The sequence below is a fragment of the Marmota monax genome, unplaced genomic scaffold (assembly GCF_021218885.2).
Source record: "Marmota monax isolate L192 unplaced genomic scaffold, Marmota_monax_Labrador192_F-V1.1 WCK01_AAM20220418_F8-fsc00227, whole genome shotgun sequence".
Lineage (NCBI taxonomy): Eukaryota > Metazoa > Chordata > Mammalia > Rodentia > Sciuridae > Marmota > Marmota monax.
The window spans coordinates 503,429-529,499 of NW_026695208.1; the positions used below are offsets into that span (position 1 = coordinate 503,429).

Consider the following 26,071-nt stretch of genomic DNA (forward strand, 5'->3'; position numbering starts at 1 on the left):
ACCAAATAATAACCACATTTATTTTAAAATATAATTTATTCAAACTCTAATTAGTCCAAGTTAGTGAGGGTTTACTAAGTTAACATTCCAAACTGGTATGTTAAATGATTTTGTATTGTAAAATATCAATAAAATATTGCTTGTGTTCTATATTAATTATCATGATATGTGATAAAGACAGTTCAAATACTTTTTAAAGCAAATATACATAAACAATCAAAATCATATTAAGATAATAGAGATCTTAGCCTCTCTTAATAATGTGTTTCATAATGGTAATCAAATAGTACAGGTAAAATTGGTGGCATGATTTATGGTCTTTGTATCCACCAAATATTAATGAAAAAACTTGAAGACTTTGGTACTTACAAAGATATGACAGCCCTGGGAAATGTATCACTCAAACATCGTCCTGTGGGAAGCAGAGTGGACTCAGACCTCAGCTGCTATCTCCATGGGATCTGCCACTGTGTTCTTACTTTTCCAGTCAATGAATGAGTATGGCAGGGTTATTAATGCTGCATCCAAATCCCCGATAATGGATAGCATTGGATGAAGGACTCCATTAACTCACCCAGAATTTTCTTTAGACTGTGCTATTCTCTGAGATTTCACCCAATTCTCCATTCTTTTACTCTCCTTTTCACTGGTGTCAGACCATGCCTACTCTTCCTCTTTATAGTTCACAGATGTCTCCTTCAATAAAACTCTTTCAGATGAAAAAAAATAAATAAATAAAATATAGATTCTCAAATTACAAATATAATTTCAGCAAAATCTATTCAACATACAGATTTTTTGTGAAATTCTAAAATTTGTATAGAAGATTTAATTAACAATGGTAATTAATGTCATTTTTCAAAAAAAAATAAAAAGACAAAGACAGGGAACTTGTCCTAATATATATTAAATATAAATTATATGTTTGTGGTAACTAGAACCATGAGATATGAATGCAACAATGTATAAGTAGTTTGAAGAAACAGAATAGTCTAGAAATAGACTCATTATAAATGGGAATTTTACAGATAATGTCAGAGTTAAGATCTACATCCAGTCTTCCAGGTCTTATTTCTTGATTCACTATTTCTTGACTATTATTGGGCAAGTTATTTGATATTTTCATGCTTCAGTTTCTTTGTTTATAAAGTAGGGAATAATCATAGCACTAACTTAGTATGTTTATTTAAACTATACATATGTGTGTGTAACTAAAACACATATTTATGAAATATAATAAAATATAACTTCAAATCAATGAGAAAAAATAACATGGTATTTCAAATCAATGAAAAGAACTAGCTAAGCATTTAAAAAATAAAACTAGATTTTATATTATACCACTCACAAAAGTATAATAAAAATTTAAAATTTCTCAATGATAAGAAATTATTGAAAGAAAATGTAGGCAAATCAGGTGTGGTGGCACAGTCCTATAATCTCAACTCCATGGGAGGTGAAGCAGGAGAATTGCAAGTTTGAGGCCAGTCTAGGCATCTTAGTGAGACCCTGTCTCAAAAAATAAATAAATAAATCAAAGGTTAGAGATGTAGCTCAGTGATAGAGCACTGACCTAGATTCAATCCTAGTACCAAAAAAGAAAAGAAAATATAGGTAAATGTGCACCACTTTGGAGTCAGGAAGTCTGTTTGAAATAATACACTAAAAGCAAAAGTCATTTTAAAAAATGTGATGAATTTAACCACAAAAATTTAAAACACCTGAATGACCAAAGACCCGAAGAATGAAAAGTCAACTAACAGAAGATATTCCATAACAAGTATCAACAAATGATTTAAAGGAAGAAAGAAAGAAATCTACATGAAAACTGAGCCAAGAATATAAACTGGTAATTCAATGCAGAAATTATAAAAATGGTCAAGATTTGAATAAATGGTTACTCAACCTCACCTTTATGGAGGAAATTCAAATTCAATGAGTATATTCATGTACAACTGGAGGGAATACAAGTATAACCACTTTCAAAATCATTATGCATACCTCTCCACGCCAAAAATCTACTGTTAGTATCTCTCCCAGGGGCACTTAACAGTGAGCCCAAAGAGGCCAGTACAAGTATTTTCATTGCATATTATTCGTAACTGTAAAAGTTCAAAACAACCTAAATATTCATAAAATAGGAATGACTAAATAAATAATTGTGCATTCTTTCTATGGAAGACCATGCTGCAATTTTCTAAAATGAGATGACCTTATTTGTGTGGACATTAAAAATTGTCTTACCATATTGTTAAATGAAATAATGGATACATATTTTTTAAAACATAGATACATAGATTTATTTCCCCTGGGCAATGCCATGGAAAAGTCTGGCAGCATATATGTTGCTAATATTTCTAGAGAGAGGGAAATAATCAAAGCTCTACCACTGTGCCACATTCCCCACCCAAGGGTACTTATTTCAGTAAATTCGATAAAGTTAAAATTTTTATAAGGAGACTATTACTAAGGTAATATAAAATTATTTTTATGTATTATAAATGTGGAAGATAATAAAAGTTAAGTTTTAATAAAATTTTGTAAACAACGTTGCTTTAAAATGTTAAAAGTTGGAGCTGGGGATGTGGCTCAAGTGGTAGCGCGCTCGCCTGGCATGCGTGCGGCCCGGGTTCGATCCTCAGCACCACATACAAAGATGTTGTGTCCGCCGAGAACTAAAAAATAAATATTAAAAAAAAAAAAAAATGTTAAAAGTCAATGAAATATTGCCTGAAGTGGTGGTGTATGCTTATTATCCTAGTACTGTGAAGGCTAAGATAGGAGATCACTAGTTCAAAGCACAATTTAGCGGGACTCGCAGCAATTTAGCAGGATCTTCAAATTAAAAAATCAAAAGGACTGGGATTGCAGCTCAGTGGTAAAGCAGCCACATGTTCGATCCCCATTACCAGATTTAAAAAAAAAAAAATTCAATGAACAGTCTCAATAAAACCTAAACCAGTTCTTCCTTACATTCATGGTACTGGAGGATCCAAATATACTGCGGTCACACCAAGAAATGTAATCTTTTGCCCTTTGTTCTTACAAACTAAAAGGTAATTTTGGTAAAGTTTTATTTTTTGTGACTGCGGGCATGGGGTGAAGTTTGAATTATCCACCTAGGCTAATGTGACAGAAGTATTCTTTAAATTTCCAATATGATAAAATAAAAATAAAAATTTCTAATATGATTATTCTGAAAATAAAAGTTATCCTCTTAATACAATTATATTTGAATGTTATTTTAATAGAACAGTGTTCCTCCAATCTTAGTTCAATATTCATTGGGAGAACAATTTTATAATCTAAGAATTATCTATGTTTTAAAAGTTTTGATTCCTACTCTGAATGTTTCGTGATAGGGTGTCAGAGGACTAATTGAACCTGGCTTTTAGGGTGAAACATAAGACTGTGAAAGCCAAACATACAAACATTTATTTCTTGATAACCACAAATGGCCTATGATTAAGGCAGAACCTGATAATTTAAGAAAAATTAACTTGTCTAAAGTGAGAACAGAGAATAATTCATGAATGTACTCATTTTTCTTTCTCCATCCCCATTAGTCTACATTGGTCTTTAGCTATGACATGTACAAACCAGTGGGAAAACATTAACTATGGTTAATGGACTGAATGGATTTATTTAAGAAGAAATATTTAAAGAACTAAAAGCATCAAATTATCTCCAGAACACATACATTGGTCAAAGAAACGTAATATACGGTATGCCATAAATTTTACTTCTTCCAAAACCCATCTTAAGCCCCATAAAGATTGAAAGAAACAGCACATTTCCAAATCTCAAAGTCTCTTAGCCATATTTTTACTTTTCTTTTCTCATCGCTTATTTCAATATTTTCCTACCTTTCTAATTAAAGTCTATACTCTGGAGGGAAGACTGCGGGCATGGTAGAGCACAGACTTTTTCAGGCAGTCAAGTCTGGATATGAAATCAGGCCTAGGTCTTTCAAACTAGCTAAATTTTAAGAATATCATGGGGTTTTTTGTTTTGTTTTGTTTTGTTTGTTTTTTACTTTATGAATAACCTCTGAGGGGCGGATCATTTGCTTTGATGCCCCCAAAGTGCTTATTTATGATAAAATAACATTTTGTACATCCTTTAAAATATGTCAAATAAATGAATAATTAAAGCCAAATCCAAATGAAAAATTTGATGATGGCAGAGAAATCTCACTAAATACTAGCAAAAGCTTTATAGTCTTATAACGCCCTTTGTGTAAATTAAGAATCTAGGCATTAGCAAGGAACAGTGAGTGGTGCACACCTGTTATCGCAGCAATCTCGGAGGTTGAGGCAGGAGGATTCCAAGTCTGAGGCCAGTCTCAGCAATTTAGTAAGATCCTTCACATAATAGAAAAAAATAAAAACAAAAAGATCCAAGGATGTAGCTCAGTGGCAGAGTACCTGAGGTTCAGTCCCACTAGAAATGTTAACACATTTTAGCTCCTCTCTCTCTCCCTCTCTTTGCACTTTCTGGAGGTAAGCTTAGTGGGAATCTGTCATATTCTAAAATATTCAGTTCTCATACACTTCAGTATAAGAAGTTGAATTGAATCCAGTATTCACTAAGCATGCACTCTACTTAGTTTAACCATATGTCTGACTAGTAGGGAGCACAGGAGAGGCATATCTTTTTCAAGAGTTTCTAATTAGATAGGAATACAAAGTAATGAGGTAAAAGTGAACAAACATGCAAAAAGGCATAAAATTAAGTAAAAGTGGAAAATAATTGCCTGCCAAAATATGGACCAGACAACAAATGCCCTTAAGGAATTAAAAAACAAAAAGAATGGAAAAGTCTATTTACTATAGAGAAAAATGGTAGTTATCTGGATTTTTATTTTGTTTTGTTTTTTAATAGACCTTGAAATATAAACAAACATATAAACATTAATGAAGCTCTTTTTATTTTTTTGCAAACTTGCTCACCAACACTCATGTGAGTAAGATAGACACTACAAGTTTCTTGCCCTGACAGAGCTCAATGTAAACTGTTAGACTGAGGCATATTTAGTATTTAGAGAAGATTTCATTGTTAGAATTTGATGGAATTTTCTGATTATATTTAAAGGAAGATGGAACTGAACTGAAAGAAAAGAAATTGCTATTTTCTTTCTGTTTCATGAGGATTTGAATAGGAATAGAGTTTAGATCAGCAAAATAAATGAGCTACACCAGCAGTTCTCAACCAGAAGTCATTTTACCTCTCAGGGGACATTTAGCAATGTCTCTAGGCATTTTTAGTTGCTAGGGCTTGAGGATTAGGGTGCTACTGACATCTAGTACATAAAAGTCAAGTATTCTAATTATAAACATCCTAGTGCTCTAAGGACTATCTCTCTGGGTCATCTGGCCCAAAATGTCAATTGTGTTGAGGTTGATAAACACTAAGCTAGACCATCACAGTAGTCAGTCAATGGTGAGACTTTCTGCCATAATATATGCAGCATAACAGGCTAAATTATGGTTAAAAATTAAAATTATAGACAATAGATATAAAGTTATAAATGACATTAAAGTTGGAAACATGGAAACCCAAATTGAGCATATGGCCTTCTTGTATCAATAAAGTTGTATTTCTAGTATCAAAGACATTTTTAGCATTAAAAACAAGACAAATAGCTGGATGTGGGGCGTACCCCTGTAATCCCAGTGACTAGAAAGGCTGAGGCAGGAGGATCACAAGTTCAAAGCCAGCCTCAGCAATTTAGTGAGGCCCTCAGTAATTTAGCTTAGACCCTGCTTCAAAAAAAAAAAAAAAAATGGCTGGGGATGTGGCTCAGTGATTAAGTGCCCCTGGATTCAATCCCTAATTAAAAAAAAAAAAATGCTTTGTCAAAGATGCACAACCTAAATTGAATCATGAGGAAACATTAGATCCAAAATGAGGGACATTTTATAAAATAAATGACCTATAATCTTCAAAAATGTCAAAGAAGGACTAAGGAAATGTTCCAGACAGAAATTAACCAAAGAGACACAACTAAATGCAATGTGTGCTTCTGAAATAAATCATTTTGCTATAGAAAGCATTGCTGAGACAGATGGGAAACCTGAATAGGTTCTGAAAATTAGATGGTAGAGAAGCATCACTGTTAATTTCCTAATCTTGATGCTTGTGTTGCAGTTTTATGGAAGAATATCCTAGCTCATCTACATTAAAGAAATAATGAAACATCAGGTAAAAAAAACTTATTATCCAATGTTTGGGGGAGGAAAAACCTTTGTAGTATACTTCCAACTTTTCTATAAACGTGTGGGTCCCACTGAGATGCTAGTTCTTCTTTCCTTCTAGGTAGCATTTGCTTAGGAGTTCCCCCTCCTAAGGAGGATTCCAAGTTTGACACCATTCTCAGCAATTTAGTGAGATCTTTCGCATAATATAAAAAAAATGAACTGAGAACTGGGTCGTGAGAGAAATCTCACCTGAGACCCGTGTGCTCAAATTCTTCTGCTTTCCTCTGGGTAAGCCCTTTTTTGGAAGAAGATTCTTCTTCCAAAGGTTATCCTGAGTGAATCTAGCTACTAAGGTTACCCTGAGTGAAGCTAGCTACTAAGCAGCTGAAGCAGTCAATATGGTGGCAGAAGAGATGCAAGGTTTCCTCTTTCCAAGAGACTACTGCATTCATTAGCTTATTAAAGAAGATACTATGAGATAAAAGTTTAATTGATCTATATTGTAAACTAAGCATAATTTAAATTTTCCAATAAAATGTATTTTAAGCATGAATCAATGTTTATTTGAATTATAAATCACAAGTAGTCTGGGCTGGTCAAGACAACCAGTTCTAGAGAAGCAGGTAAAGACTGAAGATTTGATCTAAGAGCTGTTAGCTTTCCACAAAGAAAAATTTATTTTACAACCTGAAACACTCACAAAAGAAATCTAGCATGAAATCAATAGATGGCTCAAAGCTAATTTAATATTTCTCCTGAAATCTGCTCACAGTCCTTGTATTTATGATGGCCAAGCACTGTTCATCATCTCACCACTGCCACTGAAGGATAGCCCCAAAAAAGTTAATAACATAATACTCATAGCATATGTTATTATTAAAATGATAAAATATCTTTTCTGAGGTTTAAAAAGTTAAATTACCTCAGAGTATAACTTGCTTTTTTGCTTCTTTAATAATATCTTTGTAATTACTAAAAATTTTGTAATGAATTCTGTATATAAACCAAAGCAATCTAGTACTAGAAAATTGAGGGAAAAATTATTTCATGAGCTTGCACCTGGTTTTCTAAATTTTAGGCATCTGAGTCTCAGAACAAGCCCAAATTTAGATAACAAGACTTCATGTCTTAAGGAAGAATTTTAAAAGTAGCATGATTATATCTATAAAATTGGAATAATAGTAGTTATTATTAACCCATGCACATAAGGTATTTAGCACAGTTTTTCATATGTAGGAAGCACTCAATAAAAATGTTACTCATTATTATTTTATCACATTTTCTTTCTAGAACCAATGGCTATATTAGTTGTATTAAAATTAACATTGATGATTGTCATTTTGACATGACAGTTTATAGATTAGGTCTTCTTGGTCTCATTATTCCAAATTTGTCATTCAGTTAATTGAGCTTTAAAGAACATTGGGGAAATTCCTAGACAATTGCTTCTGTAATTAAGCCCAGATCACACACAACTCAGGGGACTATTTGAAACCTTCGGTTTGCTGTGAACCAAATTAAACAAATAAACCAACAATCATTAATGAAGAAATTAAACAAAAGAAAACAATTACACAGAAACATGTAGAATCTTTTAGAAAATGGTGACCAACCTATTCCATGTACATACTTTAAATACTCATTTATAGCTCTCCTTTTAAAGTTAAGCTTTTGCTCCAATGTGTTCATGAAAAATTTCTGGAATTTATCTGAGTATGTTAATAACCAAGATTCTGACTTTTTCTAAGTATATTAAACATTCTTTACAGTCATTGTACCCAAACCATGTTCTCCCAATCTCTTTAGTATAGTAGATGCTATACCAGAGTAGGAAAATAAACATTAAAAGAAGAAATGGAAGTTCCTTCCTTTGGTCAAGGAAGTTGAGCCAGAGCATCCTATTCTCTGGTGTCTGGCCTGACCCTCATATTGAATGGTAATTTCTTCTTCAAACTCTTCTCTGGTGTACAATAATCTTAAAGAAATGAGAGGTCTTTCCTCCAGTGTGGCTATTTCTCAGAGAATGCTTAGAGTTAAGAGTTTTAATTGGAAATTTATAACTAATCTTGAGCTTGGAGGTTAATTATTGGTAAGAAACGTTTATTTGTGAATAAAAATTTTGCCTGTAACATTAGTAATAGTATCTTGACTTGTGTTCCTTTCACATACATTAATGTTGAAGGACACTCTAAGATTGGCTGAAACAATGGGAGCAACAGAGTTCTGAAAAGAAGGAAAAGAGGAGACAAGGAATAAGCCCAGGAATTCATGGAAAGATGATTAAACAACCTAAGAGAGAAACTGAGGGAGGGGGAACAAAACATGCACATACAAAGGTCTGAACCAGAGGAAAAGAACAGAGGAGAAACAGAATTCCCACAAGTCATGATGTGATTAGGTAAGGGAGAGGACAAGGGATAATATGAAACAAAGACATGAGAAAATTATTGGCTGAGCTGTTTAAAGAAAAACAGGCTATAAATGAACAATGTGATGAGCTTGTTGAAAAGATATTAATTAAATTAGAATACCCCCATTACTTACTAGGGGTGGATTAATAGTTTTTAATACTCTCACTGGATGCCTGAAATTGCTAATAATACCAAATTCCATATATACTATGTTTTTTTTTCCTATACAAACCTATGATAAAGTTTAATTTACAATTTAGCCACAATAAGAGGTTAACAACAATAGCTAGTAATTTATATTGTTTTTCTTATGGGGGTGGGGTGGAGGGGTGATTTTAGTGCTGGGGATTGAACCCAGGGTTTTTCACATGCTAGGCAAGGACTCTACCCCCAAGCCACAAACCCAGCTCCTACAATAATTAATAGTAAAATAGAGCAATTCTAGAACAATCTCCACCTCTCCAATAGTCACCCTTTCACTTAATGGAAGCAATTTGTGGCTTCTCTTTGGTATATCCCAAGTTCCAGCATCACTGCTCTTTCTCTTTGGGGGCCATTATTTTAAAAAATTGAGGTTTACTTGAACAAGCACTGTGACACCAGCACAGTCTATTTGATAACAGTGACCAGCAGACAGGAAGCTTATACAGGTTGAATATGCTGGACAAAAACATGATTCACATCCTGCTCAGGATAGAGCCACACAGTGCAAGACTTCATTTCACTACTCAGAATGGTACACAATTTAAAACTTATGAATGTTCATTTCTTGAATTTTCTGTCTAATATTTTCAGATCACAGTTGACCTAGGGTATCAGAAATCATAGGAAACAAAACCATGGATACTGTATTTGGCCTAGCAATCACCAAAATAGAAGTTGGAAATAAAGCACAGTTGGAAATAAAGATATACAGTGTAATTAACTCAGTTATATATGATACTTGTGCTCACTCCTCTTCATTTGTGGGTATGAGAAAAACAAAAAGAACTAATTCATTTGGCCCAATATATGAAAAATGACACTTGGAAGGACAACCTGAATGATAAAGCACCATTCACCTCAGCACATTCTATGCAGGACCAGACAACAAAGATGATCTTAAATGCCCGCTTGGCTTCAAATGCTTAGTAGCTAGCTTCACTCAGGGTAACCTTACAGAAGAATCTTCTTCCAAAAAAGGGCTTACCCAGAGGAAAGCAGAAGAATTCAAGCACACAGGTCTCAGGTGAGATTTCACTCACATCCCAGCTCTCTACCAAATTTGTTCACCACGTGTCCCTGTTCTCAGCCCAGCAAGCAGCTGAGAATCATATACCTGCCTCACAGAACACAGCCCACACACCACTCCATGACTGGAGCTTGGGCTAGCACTAGCCTTTCTCCATCCCATGGAATACCAGGCCGAATTGATGACACCTGATGGTGCAGAAGATGATGAGGCAGAAATCATGATCTCTTGTACAGCAGGCATCTTGGAAAACAACCCACAACAGGTGGTATTCTGGATTCTGTGGCTTGTCTATGGACTCAGGCATCAGAATGGTAAGCTGCATGACTTAGGAAGATAAACTTTCTGGGTCTCAGCTTCATTATCTCTCACAAAGGGTTTGGAGTCTATCATATCTTAGCTCCTATCAGTATCTACAAATGTTATAGTAAAACAATATTATATGTTATAGTAAAACAATTTTTTTAGAGTAATTCATGAACTGGGCAGATTGCTCAAAACTTGAACATTAGGGGCTGGGGTTGTGGCTCAGAGGTAGAGCGTTCACCTAGCATGCGCAGGGCCCTGGGTTTGATTCTCAGAACTCCATAAAGATAAATAAAATAAATGTATTGTGTCCAGCTACAACTAAAAATAAATAAATAGATAGATAGATAGATAGGTAGATAGATAGATAGATAAACTTGAACATTAGTACCTTTCATGAATCTCTTGCCATGATACCTCATTTTACACACCTGTCTCTTGGTTCCTAACTCTCGTGATCTAGTTATGTGTCCATTTTGATTATCAGTTTGTATTTTGATAATAATATTATTTCAGAAATAAGCTACCATGGAGATGGACTTGACACATCAATGATGAGGCAGAATGGACTCTGTAGCCTTGGCTCAACAACTAATCCAGCCAGCCCCCTCCTAGGAAATCCAATCAAGCAACTGAGGAAGAAGTATGTTGACTTCTTTTTTTAAAAATAAGAGTCTCTAGGTCTGCCAGATTTTTTGGAAGTCAGTAGGCAAGATTGGAGAACAATAGGAGGAAAAGCAAACAATGTATTCTCAAACATAACATGTATTTAGATCTTTTATTTTTCAGAATGAAAGTGCACATATTTTTCTTCTGATTATAAGAATTTTTGGCACATATTGTTGAGGTGCTTTTCAGGAAGCTTGTGCCAGTTGACTTTCCCACCAGCAATATATAGTATCTATTTCCTCACCACACTGGGTATTGGATTTTTTTGAGTCCTTTGTTAATGTGTTGGTTGAAATAACACTATCCCCTTTTAATTTGAATTTTTAATTACCAGTAAGGCTAAACAGTTTTCACATGTTTGTTGCCATCTGTCTATTTTTCTATTGATGCATAGTTTTTTTTTTCTTATTTATTTAAAAAAGCTCTCTATATTTGGAATATTTGGTTTTGATTATTTTGCCATAAATTTCTGATCAAAGTTTAACTTTGTTCATGAGAATTGTTTCTTTGTTTTTGTTTTTGTTTTTCTGTGTAAAATTTTTCTTCAAATTTTGGAATACAAAAGACACTAGTATGGCAGTATGTAAAAAAGTGGATGTGGAACCGATGTGAATCTGCAATATGTATATGGGGTAAAAATGGGAGTTCATTATCTGCTTGAATCAAATGTATGAAATATGATATGTCAAGAGCTTTGTAATGTTTTGAACAACTAATAATAAAAAAAGAATCATAAAAAAAATTTGGAATCAAATATTTTAGCCTTGTTTTTCTGGGTTGCTGCTTTTTATTTTTTAATCTTGCTCAGGGAGGTCCTTCCCATCCTGTGTGTGTCTACCTCTGTATATATTTGTATGTATAGTTACACCTATACATCAGAATTTTTCTTTCTTTATACTTAAAATTTCTGCTCTAACATATTTCTGTATGACATATAATTTTATTTTATTTTTTACAGTTATTTCAACCACACTGATGATTAATTAGTAGTTTCACTACAGATTTGTAACATCTCTACTCCCTAACATTAAATTCTTATATAGGAGTGAATATTTTTCTGTAATTTCTAGCATTTTCCCTTATCCTCCTCTTCTGATATGAACTGGTTCTGATACCACTACCAAAGTGTTTTAATCTGTGTGGTTACAAAATTAATTTTAATATGCAGTAAGGCAACCCTCCCAACTTGAGCTTCACAAGTTTCCTGGCTATTACACAAATTTATTGCCTCAACAGCAGTCAAGTCTTGAAGCAGAGTGTTGAATATATGTAAGTATTTTTTCACAGTGCACATACTTATAAAAGTCCTAAAGCAAATACTTTTATAGGAAGCATTCATCGCCCCTTTTTAGACATAGTGAGAGTGGTTACAGCTTTGAAAGAATACTCAGCAGTGTGAGTGGTGAGGATCAGGAATTTTCCAGTCCACAAGATGTATATTTGCCTGGCTCATTGCAGCCGTGAAAGATTTAAAAATGATGAACATATATGTACATAATGGATCCTCTTCACAATATCTTTGAAAACATTAAAATTATCCAGTAAGTGAAAGAATTCAATTTATTAGTTTCCCACCATTTGTGGAGCTATGTGGACTTGTTGCAACAAATCAGTTGTTTGAGAATTTCAATTGCATTCATTTCTGCTGCATTCCCTTAGATCTTGCTTGTCAGGCCCTAGTTCATTTTCAGCTTCTACAGTCCCTCTTTCCCACAGCAAGAATCTTGTGATATTTAATGGATTAAATTTAACAAACATTTATTGGACCAAGCTCTGACCCTTCAAAACTAGGTGAGTGATCCCACTTCTGTGCTCCCACAATACCGTTTACTCTCTAGCCATATGGTCCTGAATTTGTGTTTGTTTTTACATGTACCTTCTGTTAGAAATAATATAATATTGACTGTTGTATCCCAGTCCCTAGCTTGGTGCCTAATACATATTAGTCCTGACAAACATTATTGAATGTGTGAATGATGCACACTATTTTCAAAGCAGGAAAGACATAAAGATCTCTAGCTCAGTCCTTCAATTTAACATCACTTTAGTTGTTTTGACATTGTATTCAAATATGAACATCTCACATCTCCGGTGTGATACCTTCTCCACAGATACCCTGTTCCTGAATCCAGCCTACTGGCTCTCCTTCCTGTTTCTGCTATGTTTGCCTAAACAGCATCAGAACTCAGCCAGGCTCCACCTGCCTGCCAAAATACCCAGTAAACTACCTGTGAGACCCTCAGATTCAGCTGCTGGCTTGGATGACATCTTATGCCTTATCATTTGGACCCTATGTTCTACTTGTCATGCTCTCAGTTCTGCTCCAGTTCAGCCCCTTTCCAGCTACAATGTATGAGCCTTGCCTGACTAAGCCCAGGACATGTTCTTCAAGATGAGCAGACTGAGTGGACCTCCCTCTTCCGATTTGCTTCCATACAGCCCAAATCCTTTTAAATTCTCACAGAATAATAGCAACAGCACTGTGGAAATCCAAATTCTATGAAATTATCTGGAAATAGAAATTGAAATAATAATATAAGCCAGATATAAATCAAATTCTAGTTTCTAATTTTTCATTAATACTACATGGAAAAAACAAGAGCTTTGTTTTTTTCTTTAACCTCTCTCTCTCTCTCTCTCTCACTCTCGCTCTCTCACTCTCTTTCACACACACACAAACAAAATTCTTCACTTTCTGAGAAACCACAAGACAATTTCATCTGATTTCCCCCACTCCCGGCCCTTGTCCTCTCTTCAGTTTGAGCTCAGTGCTTCATGTGCTCATTTTGGTGAGATTCCATCACAATACATCACCAGGAACACATGTGCTCCGCTGGGACTTTATTCCCTGGAAGATGTGCATGGTGATGTAAATAACAGCATCATTAAAAGTTGAAGGAAGTGATGCGAGAAAGAAAGCTGTGGTGAAATAAGGCAAAAATCAAGCAACTATAATCAAAATTTCCTCTTGGAGTAATGTAGATAGTATGGACTCTGATAGGGAAATTCAATGGTATTCATCAGCTGGAACTGTCAGCAGTAACATCAATTAAATGGCAGCTGTTGCTTTGCCACTTGTAGGGGAGTGGAGCAATCCTAACTCCAAAATAGATTTCCCAGGATGACAGCATTTCCAGCTCATGAAGTCCAATAAGAGTCTGGCTGTTTTTTCATGAACTTGAGTGAAAAGATGAGGGGCAAATAGTTGCACTTAAACTTGTGTTAATAGCTGTGTCTTACGCTACTGTATTTAAGAGTTTTAGCCTGTTAATGGAAATACATCTATACTGTGCTAATCTGAGCTAGAGTCCAGATTCTGCTCATTAAGTACTGAATTGATTACTCAGTGATACTTTAATGGACATTTGCTGACTTTAATTTATATTGTTAGAAAAGCAATATGTGACCATTAAACATTTAGAAAAAAAAACTAAGAAGTAAGAGAAATAATTACTTACAGTCACAGATAGTCATGCCCATTTTTATCAAGGAAAAAAAATAAGTTCAATTCAATCAATAAAAACAGGTAGTAATGTTTACTTTCTCAGTTTAATGATCATTAATGGATTAAATTTAACAAACATTTATTGAGCCCTAGAAGGTAATTCTAAAAACAGTTCCAAATCACAACTGAGTCTATCACATTCTTTGAATTTTCATTTAAATATTTATCACAAGACAATTATAATAATCTTTTTGTTTAGTTTTTATTGCTCAAAAAAAATCTATACTATGGTGTTTGTCATTGGTGATTTTTATCTTAGAAAACTTCATTTAACTAGACAATGCATATTAATTTTCTCCTAGGTGCAAAAAGTCCTGTTGAGTAGAATTTTAAACTTGTGGAATCAAACAGAAAAACAGTTCCATATAGGCTACCTAAAAAAAATAAAAATAAAAAAATAAAAATTTGGGTTTTTAAAAGTTCTTCAGAGTACTTTGACCCACTGACCTATCAGTTTTTCAGGACAGACCAGCTTGTTTCCAGTGCACCTGCTGCTATAGGAGAAGCGAAACAATTAATCCCTTCCTGCTGTTGTGGATATTATGAGAGGAATTAGGGAGTGAGTAGTATGAAAATCCAGACAGGGATCACAGGGAAAATGGGGAAGCAATCCAGACTCGTAGGCAAGGAGAAAAGTCAAGGAATTTGTAACTAGAATGGCTTTGAAAAGGTAAAGAGAATGTGTGTCCCAAAATAAGGCATAAAATGTTGCATTGGTCCACAAGGGAAAAGAAAGACAAGATATAAGAAGCACAGTTGCTGGGGGAAATGAAGCACTTTAAAAGAGTTTCAAAGAGAAAAAGTTTTTTCCAACTGGCCCACTCACTGGGAAAACAAAGAAGAAGTCAAGAACCCAATCTCCAGTCAAACAGAAAACCTCGTTAGTGGGAACTAAGGGCACCAAAGCCAACTGCCACTAGAGCCTGATGCTGAAACAGGGGAGCAGCTGCCATTTAACACCTTATACTCTCAGAGTGAGCTCCAGAATAGCAAAGTGATTAAGCGATCACAAGCACAGGCTGAGGAGTCCAACTGCCTGGACTCACCCCAGCATGGCCACCTGCTTGTGGGGGAGCAATTTCTTTAGTCTCTTTATCTGTAAAATTTACAGCATATGAGTATCTGCCTCATGGAGTTGTTAATGCCTAATACATCAAGACACTCAAAACTATTAGCAACTACAATGTTTATTATAATTATGTGATAGAAAAAGCAAAAGACTAGGACTCAGAGGACTTAAATTCTGGTCCTTGCTCTGCCTGTAGTTCGTCTTATGTGCCTCTTATCCAGAACTAAGGTGCAGTAATAGAAATAAATCCAGGAAGCAATTGAAGGATCCTTAGTCAAGATGTTAAAAGCAAAGTCAGGTAATGATCCTGGGGTCCACTCACTTGAACCAGGAATACAGCCATTGCAAGGTGTGGAAAGTGCCCTCTGCCAAGTGTCAGCTGAACTCAGTTCCAGACCCAATTCTACCTGCAAGGAGGTCTTTATAAATTCTGTTGAGTAACTTCACTTTGAGGTGGTCCTAGTTAACTCATCCTCAATCTTGAGTACAAATCATAATCATATATAATCTGCCAAAATACTCTAATATTTGGGCACCCTCTCAAGCCAACTTGAATCAGAACCTCTGTGGGCATAGCCCAGGCATATGAATTTTAAAACACCCCTAGTGACTTTGAAAACCACAGAATTATATGGTCTGATGGTCCCAAGTCAGCTGAGTCTAGATGTTTCCACTCTTCAGTTTCCTGCTGGTTAAGGGGAGCCCACGGACCAAAGCCATGTCATCATCAACAACGTGAGATCCAGAACCTCATTCCTGTTTGCAGTCAGACCAGGTGCGGAAGTGCCAAGAGAACCAGGAAATCTTACAGAAGTCCAAGATAACTTTTGAATGTGATAAATTGTTAATATATTCCATTTAAGAAACATTAGCTAAAGACTAAGGTGGAAATTATCACTCAGTTTTGTTGCCAAGAGAAATTTGGAATAATTGAATGAGAAAAAATATTTCCAGAAGCCAACCAGTCAAGCTCTTTGTCTCCAGCAGATGGAATACTAATTATTTTCTTCCTTGACACTGTTACACCTTTTTATACAAATACAGGAAAAGACAAAGGGGGAAATCTGAACTTATTGCAAGGAAATCAGAAGAGGCCCTGTCAATGAAACAGAAGGACTTGCTGAAATGTTAGGCATCTCTGCCTTCAAGTTTTTCCATTGATTTGAATTATACAGGTCTGTGTCACAGAGCACAATATCTTTGCTTCTGGAAGATGTTTAGCCTGTCAAACAGTAGTAATACAAGGCCTGCGTGTCAAGCAATAAAGTGTGTGTGTGTGTGCGCATGCGCGCGCTTCTAAAAGGGGATGGGGAGAAGGCTTAAGGTGCACTAGTATTTTTGTGACAAGATACCATTTTCACCTTATAGAATTTCTCAGAGGGAAGAGATTCATTCTGTTCATCCTATATGAAATGTTGATTTACTTAGGACTATTTGATACACTGGAAATGTGACATGTTTAGGGCTGCTGACATAAGAAAAAGCAAAGTGTTATCTGTTTCATCAAAATTTTATTAAAATGCCTTCTACTATTTCTGAAAATCTGGAAGTTAAATGCCAGATATGCAAATAAAAACTAAAAAAAATCCAATTACTTCCAAATAGACATTTAGCATCATGTAGGCAACTCTTGTTTTAAAAGATAAAAGAATGAAATAAAATATTCAATAAGGTATTTGTGACACTGGTACATAGTAGTAAATCTCTGGCTGAAAAGTGTCAGATAATTTTCCTTTCATTATTATTATTTTCCTTTCATTATAGCAGGTTCTCTATTTTGTTTTGTTTTGTCCTTGGTTTTGTTCTGATGAAATAACTTTGTGCCAGATTGCTGACTCCCTACCTAAATAAAGTTATCAGGAGTAAATAAGATGTTACTAGGCAGAACAGACCTTTTGTCCTTTTCTTCATGGCCTCCTCTGACCAACACACACACACACACACACACACACAGCTTCTTAAGAGAATATGGCTACCAACACCAGGATAAGTATTTTGTAGAACTTCTTCTTGAACATTCACAAACGGAATGTTTATGATCAAGACAGATACCTGGAGAGCATTTCAAATGTTAAAAGAGAAGGCTGGGTCCTGGGTTGTCAATAGGAGCAGCAACAGACCAAATTCCAAATGTATCAAATGATGTAGCCATAATTGTAGCCATAATGGATCATAAAATCAAATTTTCCTTGGCATCTCTTCCAGGGAATTGACTCAGCAGTGTCAAAACCAAGAATCACATTGCTCCATCAATAGCTGGAAGACTTGCTTTTGCATTCCAATGCCCCAAGCCCAGTTCTTCAAGGGCTGCCCAACTCCACTGGCCACTGAAGCTTCTCTGACTTCACTGTGGGACCCTGGGAAAGAGGCCTCGTTGACTTTTTTTAATGCAAAATCTCTTTATTCTTTTACTTTAGTGAATTTTTTACAACTACAGAGGCAGCAGATCTCGTGAAGTTTCACATTCTACACTCATTAAAACTTCTCACCATCATCTAGGTGGAGGTGTTCCCTGAACAACTGCCTACATTACAATAAGGTCAAGTTTCCTTATTTTAAATTTCAAATCTACCATTGGGCAAGTTATATAATATTGATAAACCTCATTTTCCTAACCTACAAAAGAGGGATAAAAATAGTATCTTATAGGACTGAGGGTGTAACTCCATGGTAGAGCACTTGCCTAACATACACGAGGCCCTGACTTTGATCCCCAGTACCACCACCACCAAAAACAAAACAAAATAAAACTCCTATAGTTGTTATGAGAAGCAAATAAAATCATCCATAAAGTGCTCAGCACAATACCTGGTACATAGTAATCTTGAGTATATTTTGGCTATTATATATTATGCATAGTAAATATATTACATATAACTATTATTATCATTATATTATATATCATTATATAAGACTTTAGATTTCTCAGTCGTTGGCAGGAACACCTAATATGCAACAATCTATGGAATGAGCAGAAGGGAGCAGGTAGGAGTTCTAACCCGAAGTTGCAGGGCCCCTGAGGAGTGAACTTTGCAGCTGGCTTACTCAAGGAGCAGAACAAGCAACAGACTGTGACCAAAGCAGTTGGTTTTGTGGTGTCCAAACCAGAAGATCTCTAAAAAGACAACATGTAAAAGCTAAGCTTATATATGAGGCCACTCCCTGATCCAAATACCAGGCTGCTCTTCAAGCATGTGTCACTTACTAAACAGTTAATGAAACACAAAGAGCTTTGAATACCTCTAGTGTCACATTTCAAGACTTATAGAATAATTAGGAAAAATCTGAGCTGGCAAAACTCTTCCTAGCTCACCCTGGTGAGCAGACCATCTTTGTTTTCCTTTAGTGTGTGTTGTCGTCACAGTAACTGCAAGGCTCCAAATACAGGCCTGGGGTGTCATTTCCTCATGTACTTAGGCTGCCACACTGAAATAGCATTATGAACTCAGCAATGCCTCTTCCTTTCCTGTTGTGCTGTGATACCTCAAAGAAGAAAGCTGTAAAATGAGTTACTTCAGACATAAGCATATTAAAGAAAAAGAAAGTCCATTTATCCCTATTATTGTATTGCCTATGACTCATGTGCGTGTATTGTGTGTGTGGGAAAACCTTATTTTTTTGCAAAGATCTTTTAGATAAACAAGAGAAGTTGGCAGTAACTTGATTGTCTTGGTGAGGTCAGTAGTCTACTGTTTTCAATCAAATCATCTTCTGGCCTTAAATCTTTAGCAAATTATTTTTTAAAGAATGCCTTTGACAAACTCTGATATGCTCATTTTATGACTTTCTTACACCTTTTCCTCACAAAGATAAGCAGCAGATATTTCATTTCTTTAAGCTAACTTGGGAGGATTGCAGTTACAATGATAACAAAAGACTACTTTCAAGTACATATTTGTACATATAAGTGCATATAAGGTCCTTGGCCAGTGAAGCAACAATCATCATTTTCATCTATGTTTTGGTGAAGAAGATAGATGACAGCATTTAAGCAAGAGACTAGAAACAGAAAAATCCTTATACCTTAAGGGCTCAATTAAAATAAGATCATTTGCAATAAATTCTGCATTAACTTTAAAACTTCTCAGTTTGTTTTTCACAGGCCTCAGAAACACATAAATCACCCAATATTATGCACGTTGACACCATTTCCCAAAAAGGAAAAGCAACACAAACCTTCTTTTGACTTCTCAGTTTTGCTGTGCTTAAACAAAGCTCTCAGGGACAGGGAAGCATGGGGTGCTGGCTAACGTTTGTGTTACTTCATTTCTCTGCCGGGATTTTCTCAAGTTCTGCAATCAGCTGGTTACCAGCCAGCTAAGGCTGCTCAATTCATGTTTGACTTTCCTTATGCTAAGTTCTTCCACAACAGGCCACCTGGCTTTTTAAACTGCCTCACTACTACCACAGAGAAAACTGTGTCTTGCCTATAACCTTTTCTCCTCTCTCATTAGTTGAAGAATTAAGACTGAATATTTAAAGAAAAAAAAAACACAATTCAATATATTTTCCTGGGGGTCCTATATTTTTGCCCTAGAATTTCTATAAAGTAACCTGTAAAGCCAAGAAAAGTAATCTCCTTTTTTTTCTTTTCCTTCCTTCCTTCCTTTCTTTCTTTCTTTCTTTCTTTCTTTCTTCCTTCCTTCCTTCTTCTGTTTCCTTCCTTCTATCCTTCCTTCCTTTCTTTATAGAACAAGGTTTTTGCTAGAGAAACACAATTTTAAAACTCAGTTTGCCTCATCTTTTTGAGATTCTTCCTTTCACCTGGGAAAAAAAAAAGTAAAATCAAAAAGTCTAAGCTACAGTTCTCCTGTGTAAGGTTTATCGCCACTAAAGCTACTAAGAAACTTCCCTACTTAGGGGGTGCTTCATGTATTTTTGTTAAATTAAATATGCAGAATATTAAGCATGCCAGCATATATACACATACACATTTATGATATAATACTCTTTTGTTTGTCTTGGAACATGTTTTTCTTGTCATATTTAAGAATGAAAAGGATTAATGGCAGTGAATAACAAGAGTTTAATTCTATTTGGTAAGGGTAAGGTTAGCATGAGATGACCTTTTTTGGTCTTTTCATTTTTATCTGTTACTAGGTTAGTAAAAACACAACAAATTATCTAAGAGAAGAAATAAGGAATGATAACTGTATACTGCATCTCTCCATGGAAGTCTCCATTGATACATCACCCAGGGTAGCTGGCTGTCAAAGAGGCACCCAAGTACTGTGTATAAACACTCTTTATCTCTAAGTGTAAATATAGAAACCATACAGCAGTTTTTGCTGTGGGTGATTTCTTAGCCTTTTTAGTAATGCTTCTATAAGACAGCAGACTGCTGAGTGATAAGAGAGGGTTTGAAACATAAATTCCATACTAAATTATTGGCTGCTGTTCAAACTGTGTCTGCTTAGAGTACCCAGCAGCAAAGTATGTTCCAAACAAGATTCCAAATTTAAACAATACATTCTTCTGCCTTCTGTATGATCTATGAACTTGAGTTCACAAACCATTAGTATCCAAGAATTTTGTGTACAACAAAGATTAAAGTTTTAAACAAATAACTACATTTAAAGTGTGATGACAAAGCAATAATAGATTAAATTTATTGGAAAATCTATCAGACAACTATATATTGTATTAAGTCATTTAATCTTGAAACAACTCAATGAAGAAGTAGCATTATTATTCTCATTTTACCAATGAGGAATCTGAGGCACTGATTTGCCTTTCCTGAACATATCCTTGTTGTTATATCTTCAACTCAGATTTAAGAAAAGAAAATATTTTTATTAGCTTATATTTTTACTTTATAAATATATATTACAATAACAAGTATAAAACAAACTTACATGGCAGACTTTTATGTCATTTTTCTGAGCTGTTACCAATATTTTTCTCTTGAACTTTTATATTGAAGTAGATTTCAACCTAAGCTTGTCCCCCTTATCATGCTAGTACCTTTCTAAAATCCACAAGTTTAAAGACATAAAATTAAACAAATGAGTGAAAATGTGCATAAACTCTATAACATCCTAAATAGAAGACACCTGTCTCATGAAGAAATGTTCATCTGCCTAAAAAAGAAAAATGCAATTAGCACTATTTAGAATGTGTAATACTCTAAGTTTCACTTCTTTTTTTTATTTGTTTTAATTAGTTACACATGACAGTACAATGATCTTGACACTCTAAGTTTCACTTCTAAAAAATAAGTAAAAAATGTAACCATAGGGAAATTAATGCTTAATGAATATATTAAATGTTTCACAAATTCCATTGAAAAACTCCATAGTGATTCTTGCTGAATGCCCGTTTAGAAGAGTAAATTTAACCTCTTTGTTTTTCTTTTGGTAGACACAGAATAAATCACTTCAGAAAGCATAATTCATGCTTGATATCATGCAGCAAGACTGCAGTTCTCATGATTAAAGATAGTGCTGAGAAACGTCTCTTTTTAAAAATATTTTGGAATGGAAGAACAACACAGAAAAAGAATCATATATATTTAAATGTTTTAATGTTCAAGCCCAGATTCTAATCCTTAACTCACAAATAGAAGGATTTATGACTTAAAATCACTGTACCAAAGGTCACTATAAATAAAATCTGGCAGCGAAAAATGATAAAAGTATATTAGTTATAATATTTAGAGGTTTAGAAGTTCTGGTGCATACATAGAAGATAGATAGACAGATGTCCTTTCAATTAGATTTCTGAGAGATACAACATCATCTTCACAACTAGATACATGAGCATAGTTAAAATTGCTTGTAATTATAATTTTTCTTTGCATGCTAAAATCATGAGGGCTTTCCTGCAGAATTTTTTGAGTAAAAAGCTATTAACCAAATGTATAATCACTTTTCTTTCTTAATTTTATACTTATCCATACTTCTGATATACTCATCATCAGAAATCTAGAGCCACAAAAGTTAGCAGAACATCCGCAATGTTAATGGGACTGAGAAACTTCAAAGCCAATTGTATTAGTCAGCTTTGCATTGCTATAACCAAAATACCTGACAAGAACAACTTAAAGGAGTAAAATTTTATTTTGGGTTCCTGGTTTCAGAGGTTCAGTCTGCAGTGGGCAGACTCCATTGCTCTAGACCAGAGGTGGGGTAGAGCATCATAGCAGAAGAGCCTGGCAAGAGGAAAGTTGCTCATCTCACGGTGGCCAGAAAGCAGAGAGAGAAGAGACTGGAGCCAGGCGGACAACATACAATTCCTGAGGGCATAGCCTCAGAGATCTACTTCCTCCATCCACAGCTCTACCTTGCACACTATTCCTTTAAAAATATTAACCCATCATGTGGATTAACTCAGTGTTTAGGTTACAGCTCATAATCTAATTGCCTATCCATGAGCTTATTGGGGGACAACTCCTATCCAAACCATTAAACCAACTGATATTTAGTAACACCTTGTGTCTAAAAGACTTTATAAAATTGCCCTGGATTTAATGAGGCAAAACCTACTCCAAAGTACCCTAATTCTAACAGAGCACCAAACTGTCTAAACTAGAAGAAATCACTTCTAAAAGTTATGGCCCCGAAAAAAATCAGAGTGAAGGGTGGAAGACACTGATCTGGGTCTTCAGGAGTAGACAAAGTCTTCACAAGAACAGAGAGTAAATGCATTCCAAGCAAGGGGAATAACATGAGCAAAGGTGAAGCACTGAAATGTTCACTGGGTATGTGTTTGGATAATGGACCATAATCTGAAATACCTGAAGTAGATGGACCTCTTGCTGAGTAATGGGAAAGAGACTGGAAAAGTTAAGTAGGTGCCAGACGATGGAAGGCTTTCAAAATACCCAGCCTAGGTGTTTGGCAGCAACTAAGAGTCCCAGTAGATAACTGAAGAGTAGACAGACAAGCACAGTAATGCTTTAGTGAAATTAATCCCGTGATCATGGGCAAGATGATTTGGGTGGCAGTGGGGGATGGAAGGAGGGGGAGCAGTATTAAAATCAGGTGAAGGGTGAAGAGAATGGAACTTCTTATGGTAGGAGACAAGGCAATGTATGATGAAGGGGAAGGGGAGGGTTTCAAAATGGCACAGAAACATGTACTTGCATAAATAAGAGAACAGATCTGCATAGTCATGAAGAGTTTGATTGTTCACATAGTGGAGGAAATCACATGGTTTAATTTGAGCTCTTCTTGACTCTTAGGAGTAATCTTACAGCCATGAAGACAGTTAATGACACTCAAAACTCCACTTCATCAGCAAACGTGGCTTTCATTCAGGGCCAAATACTGTGCTCCATTATCTACAAACTGTCCCCCTGACTCCAAAAGAAATTACTTGTATAGAACTCATGGCAGATCTTGGCATTAGTAGGCATTTGGAAGCCAACAATGTGACCCTTCCTAGGATAAAAATCAGAATAACTTAAAGCATTTATTTCTGACTTTGCAAAACTCTTTCAAGACAAAGATTTTCATTTCCAGTAAAGCACTAGGAGTTTCTTCTCCAGTCCTAATGTTACCAAAGTGCACCACTACTAGTACATATCATTACATATGATTAAATTCACTTAGTTTGAAAATTAATCAAGTAATCAGAACTATGAAACATAAAACATACTGAAATGTGTGTACTATTTCATTTTCTTGAACACTATATAAGTTTTAATTTGGTTTTCTTAAAATAGGAACATTTACCAAAAAAGCTGATACATTCCAATTTGTTAACAATTTGCTCAAAATTCATAGATGATTTCTTTCTCTATGTTGACAAAATAAACTTTAACAATTTCTTTTAAAATGTGCTTTTATATCTTCTTTGATAGTGTCCTTAGCCTAGAAAATTCACTAATCCTCTGTGCAAAGCCAGCCTAACTACAGACCACAGGTATCAGTTCTAACCTTTTCACCAATGTACAGCCGTAACCTGTCAGATTCAACAAGTAATTGTTCACTCTAAGAAATTCTGCTACAATTGCGTAGCAAATCATGGAAGGGGGAGACAATAAACTCATCATTTAAAATGAGAACTTCCTTCACACCATAGTAAACACACCCATACATACATCCATGCAACTTAAGAAAGGATTCTTTTCTAATAAATTCAGTTTAAGTTTTTAAAACAGAATCTGTTACATCTATATAAAAGCACTGACTCAATTTGTTTTAAAATATACACAACATGCTCCTGAGTAGTTATACTCAACAATTGCAAAAGTAATGATTCCACACCAGGCATACTTGGTGCCTAGTGGGAAGCGTTTGGGGTGACCGTAGTGTAATGAGGTCAGAATCAGCACAAGGTGTACCAGTGTAATCAGAGACCTACGCAAAAAGAGACACATAAGACAGCAAGTCCCAAGTGCAGCAATAGGAGTACCATGCGGGGCTTTCCTCTCATTTACCATACATGAGGCTTAGCTAGTTTCAATAAATGAAAGTTATTTTGCTTCTGGGGAAATATCCCTTCCACTGCTTAGCCAACCCAATTGTGAAAGGAGCTGCAAAACTGTCTTTCGTCATACTTCTGTTACCTGTGATAACTTGGCAGAAATAGTTTGACGGCTCTTAAAACATTATAAAATTCTTTGTGTTTAAAAGGAATCTGTATAATCCTGAAACAGAAATGAAGTCTCTGATTTTTCTTAAATAATTATAATAATTCCTAACATAGTAGAACAGGAAGAATCAAAGGAAAGAGACAAGACAGAATCGGAGAGAACTCTGTTCTTGGAGAAACAGAAATTTCTTACGAGAGTAAGTAGCTATGTATTTTGCTCTTACCTGCCAGCAGCTCGTTTAACCAAGGATATGTCCTTTATGGAGGTAGTTTATCCTTTGAAGAACCCAGTGGCTTGTCCCACAGCCCAGGACAGACTCGAGTTCTGAAAAACTATCCAGCCCAAAAGAATACAGAGGAAAAAGCTTTTCCCACTTTCTTTCCTGGGTCTAGCCAATAGCTGAAGTCATGCAGGAAATTGAGTAGAGAGGGGGAAAGCAGCTTCTCCCTGAAATCCTGATCAGCAGAAATTGGGAGTTGTATATCTCCCACCGACTTTTATTTAAAAGTTTTTTTCAACTGTTGCTAGGTGTTGTTGGGTTCTGAGATTAGGTTTCTCCTCTTCTGCTCCCTTCACAACACTGTCAGAGCAATGACTTTGTTGAGGAGCTGAGCTCGTGAGTGCTATATTTAACCAGTGTTCTCAGCAAGTCGAGCCTGTCAACAGCTGAGAAGTTTGGAGCCGGCTTTACTCAGTTCCTAGGCAGCTGGGTTATCAGTGGATACAGCACTGCTCACCCTGTAAGATTGAGGGGGAAACCGGCAGACCCTTTTAAGGACCTCTGCTCATTTCACAGAGGTAATTATTGTTTGGAGCTCTTAACTGCAGACTGTGATTTGGGACTTAGGTTTTAAAATCTGAAAAGAAACAGAGCAGCAGTTGTCTTGGGCAGAGCAATTTACCAATGCAATATTCTTCTCAATTAGGCTCTCTCTGATAAGTGTTCTGATTTAAAAAAAAAAAAATGCTTTTAAAGTGTATCACAACTGTTGGGGAAATTCACGGTGAGAGATCATTTCCAAGCAGCTTTCAACACTAGTATGTTACAGCTAGATCACTTACCAGTTATAAAAGATTTGACTGTGTACCTGAATGTTGTTAAAATAAGGTTAACATAAAGGAATGTCTATAACATTATGATT

The 26,071-nt window shown here is 35.4% G+C and overlaps 1 protein-coding gene across 4 annotated transcripts in view; it reads right to left on the reverse strand.

Moving 5' to 3' along the window:
- The window catches only part of Filip1 (filamin A interacting protein 1), a 174,086-nt gene extending 148,527 nt beyond the window's left edge, over positions 1-25,559 (reverse strand). Inside the window, exons 1-2 of one of the 4 annotated variants that reach the window (XM_058574527.1) lie at positions 25,153-25,559; positions 575-709 (exon numbers count right to left, since the gene is read on the reverse strand). The gene's annotated coding sequence lies outside the window, so the exon portion shown is untranslated. Of the gene's footprint in view, positions 1-369; positions 552-574; positions 710-4,287; positions 4,365-25,152 lie in introns of those variants that run through there. The other 3 variants (XM_058574526.1, XM_046430427.2, XM_058574528.1) reach the window with 3 other exon arrangements.
- Between the last annotated feature and the right edge of the window lie 512 nt (positions 25,560-26,071).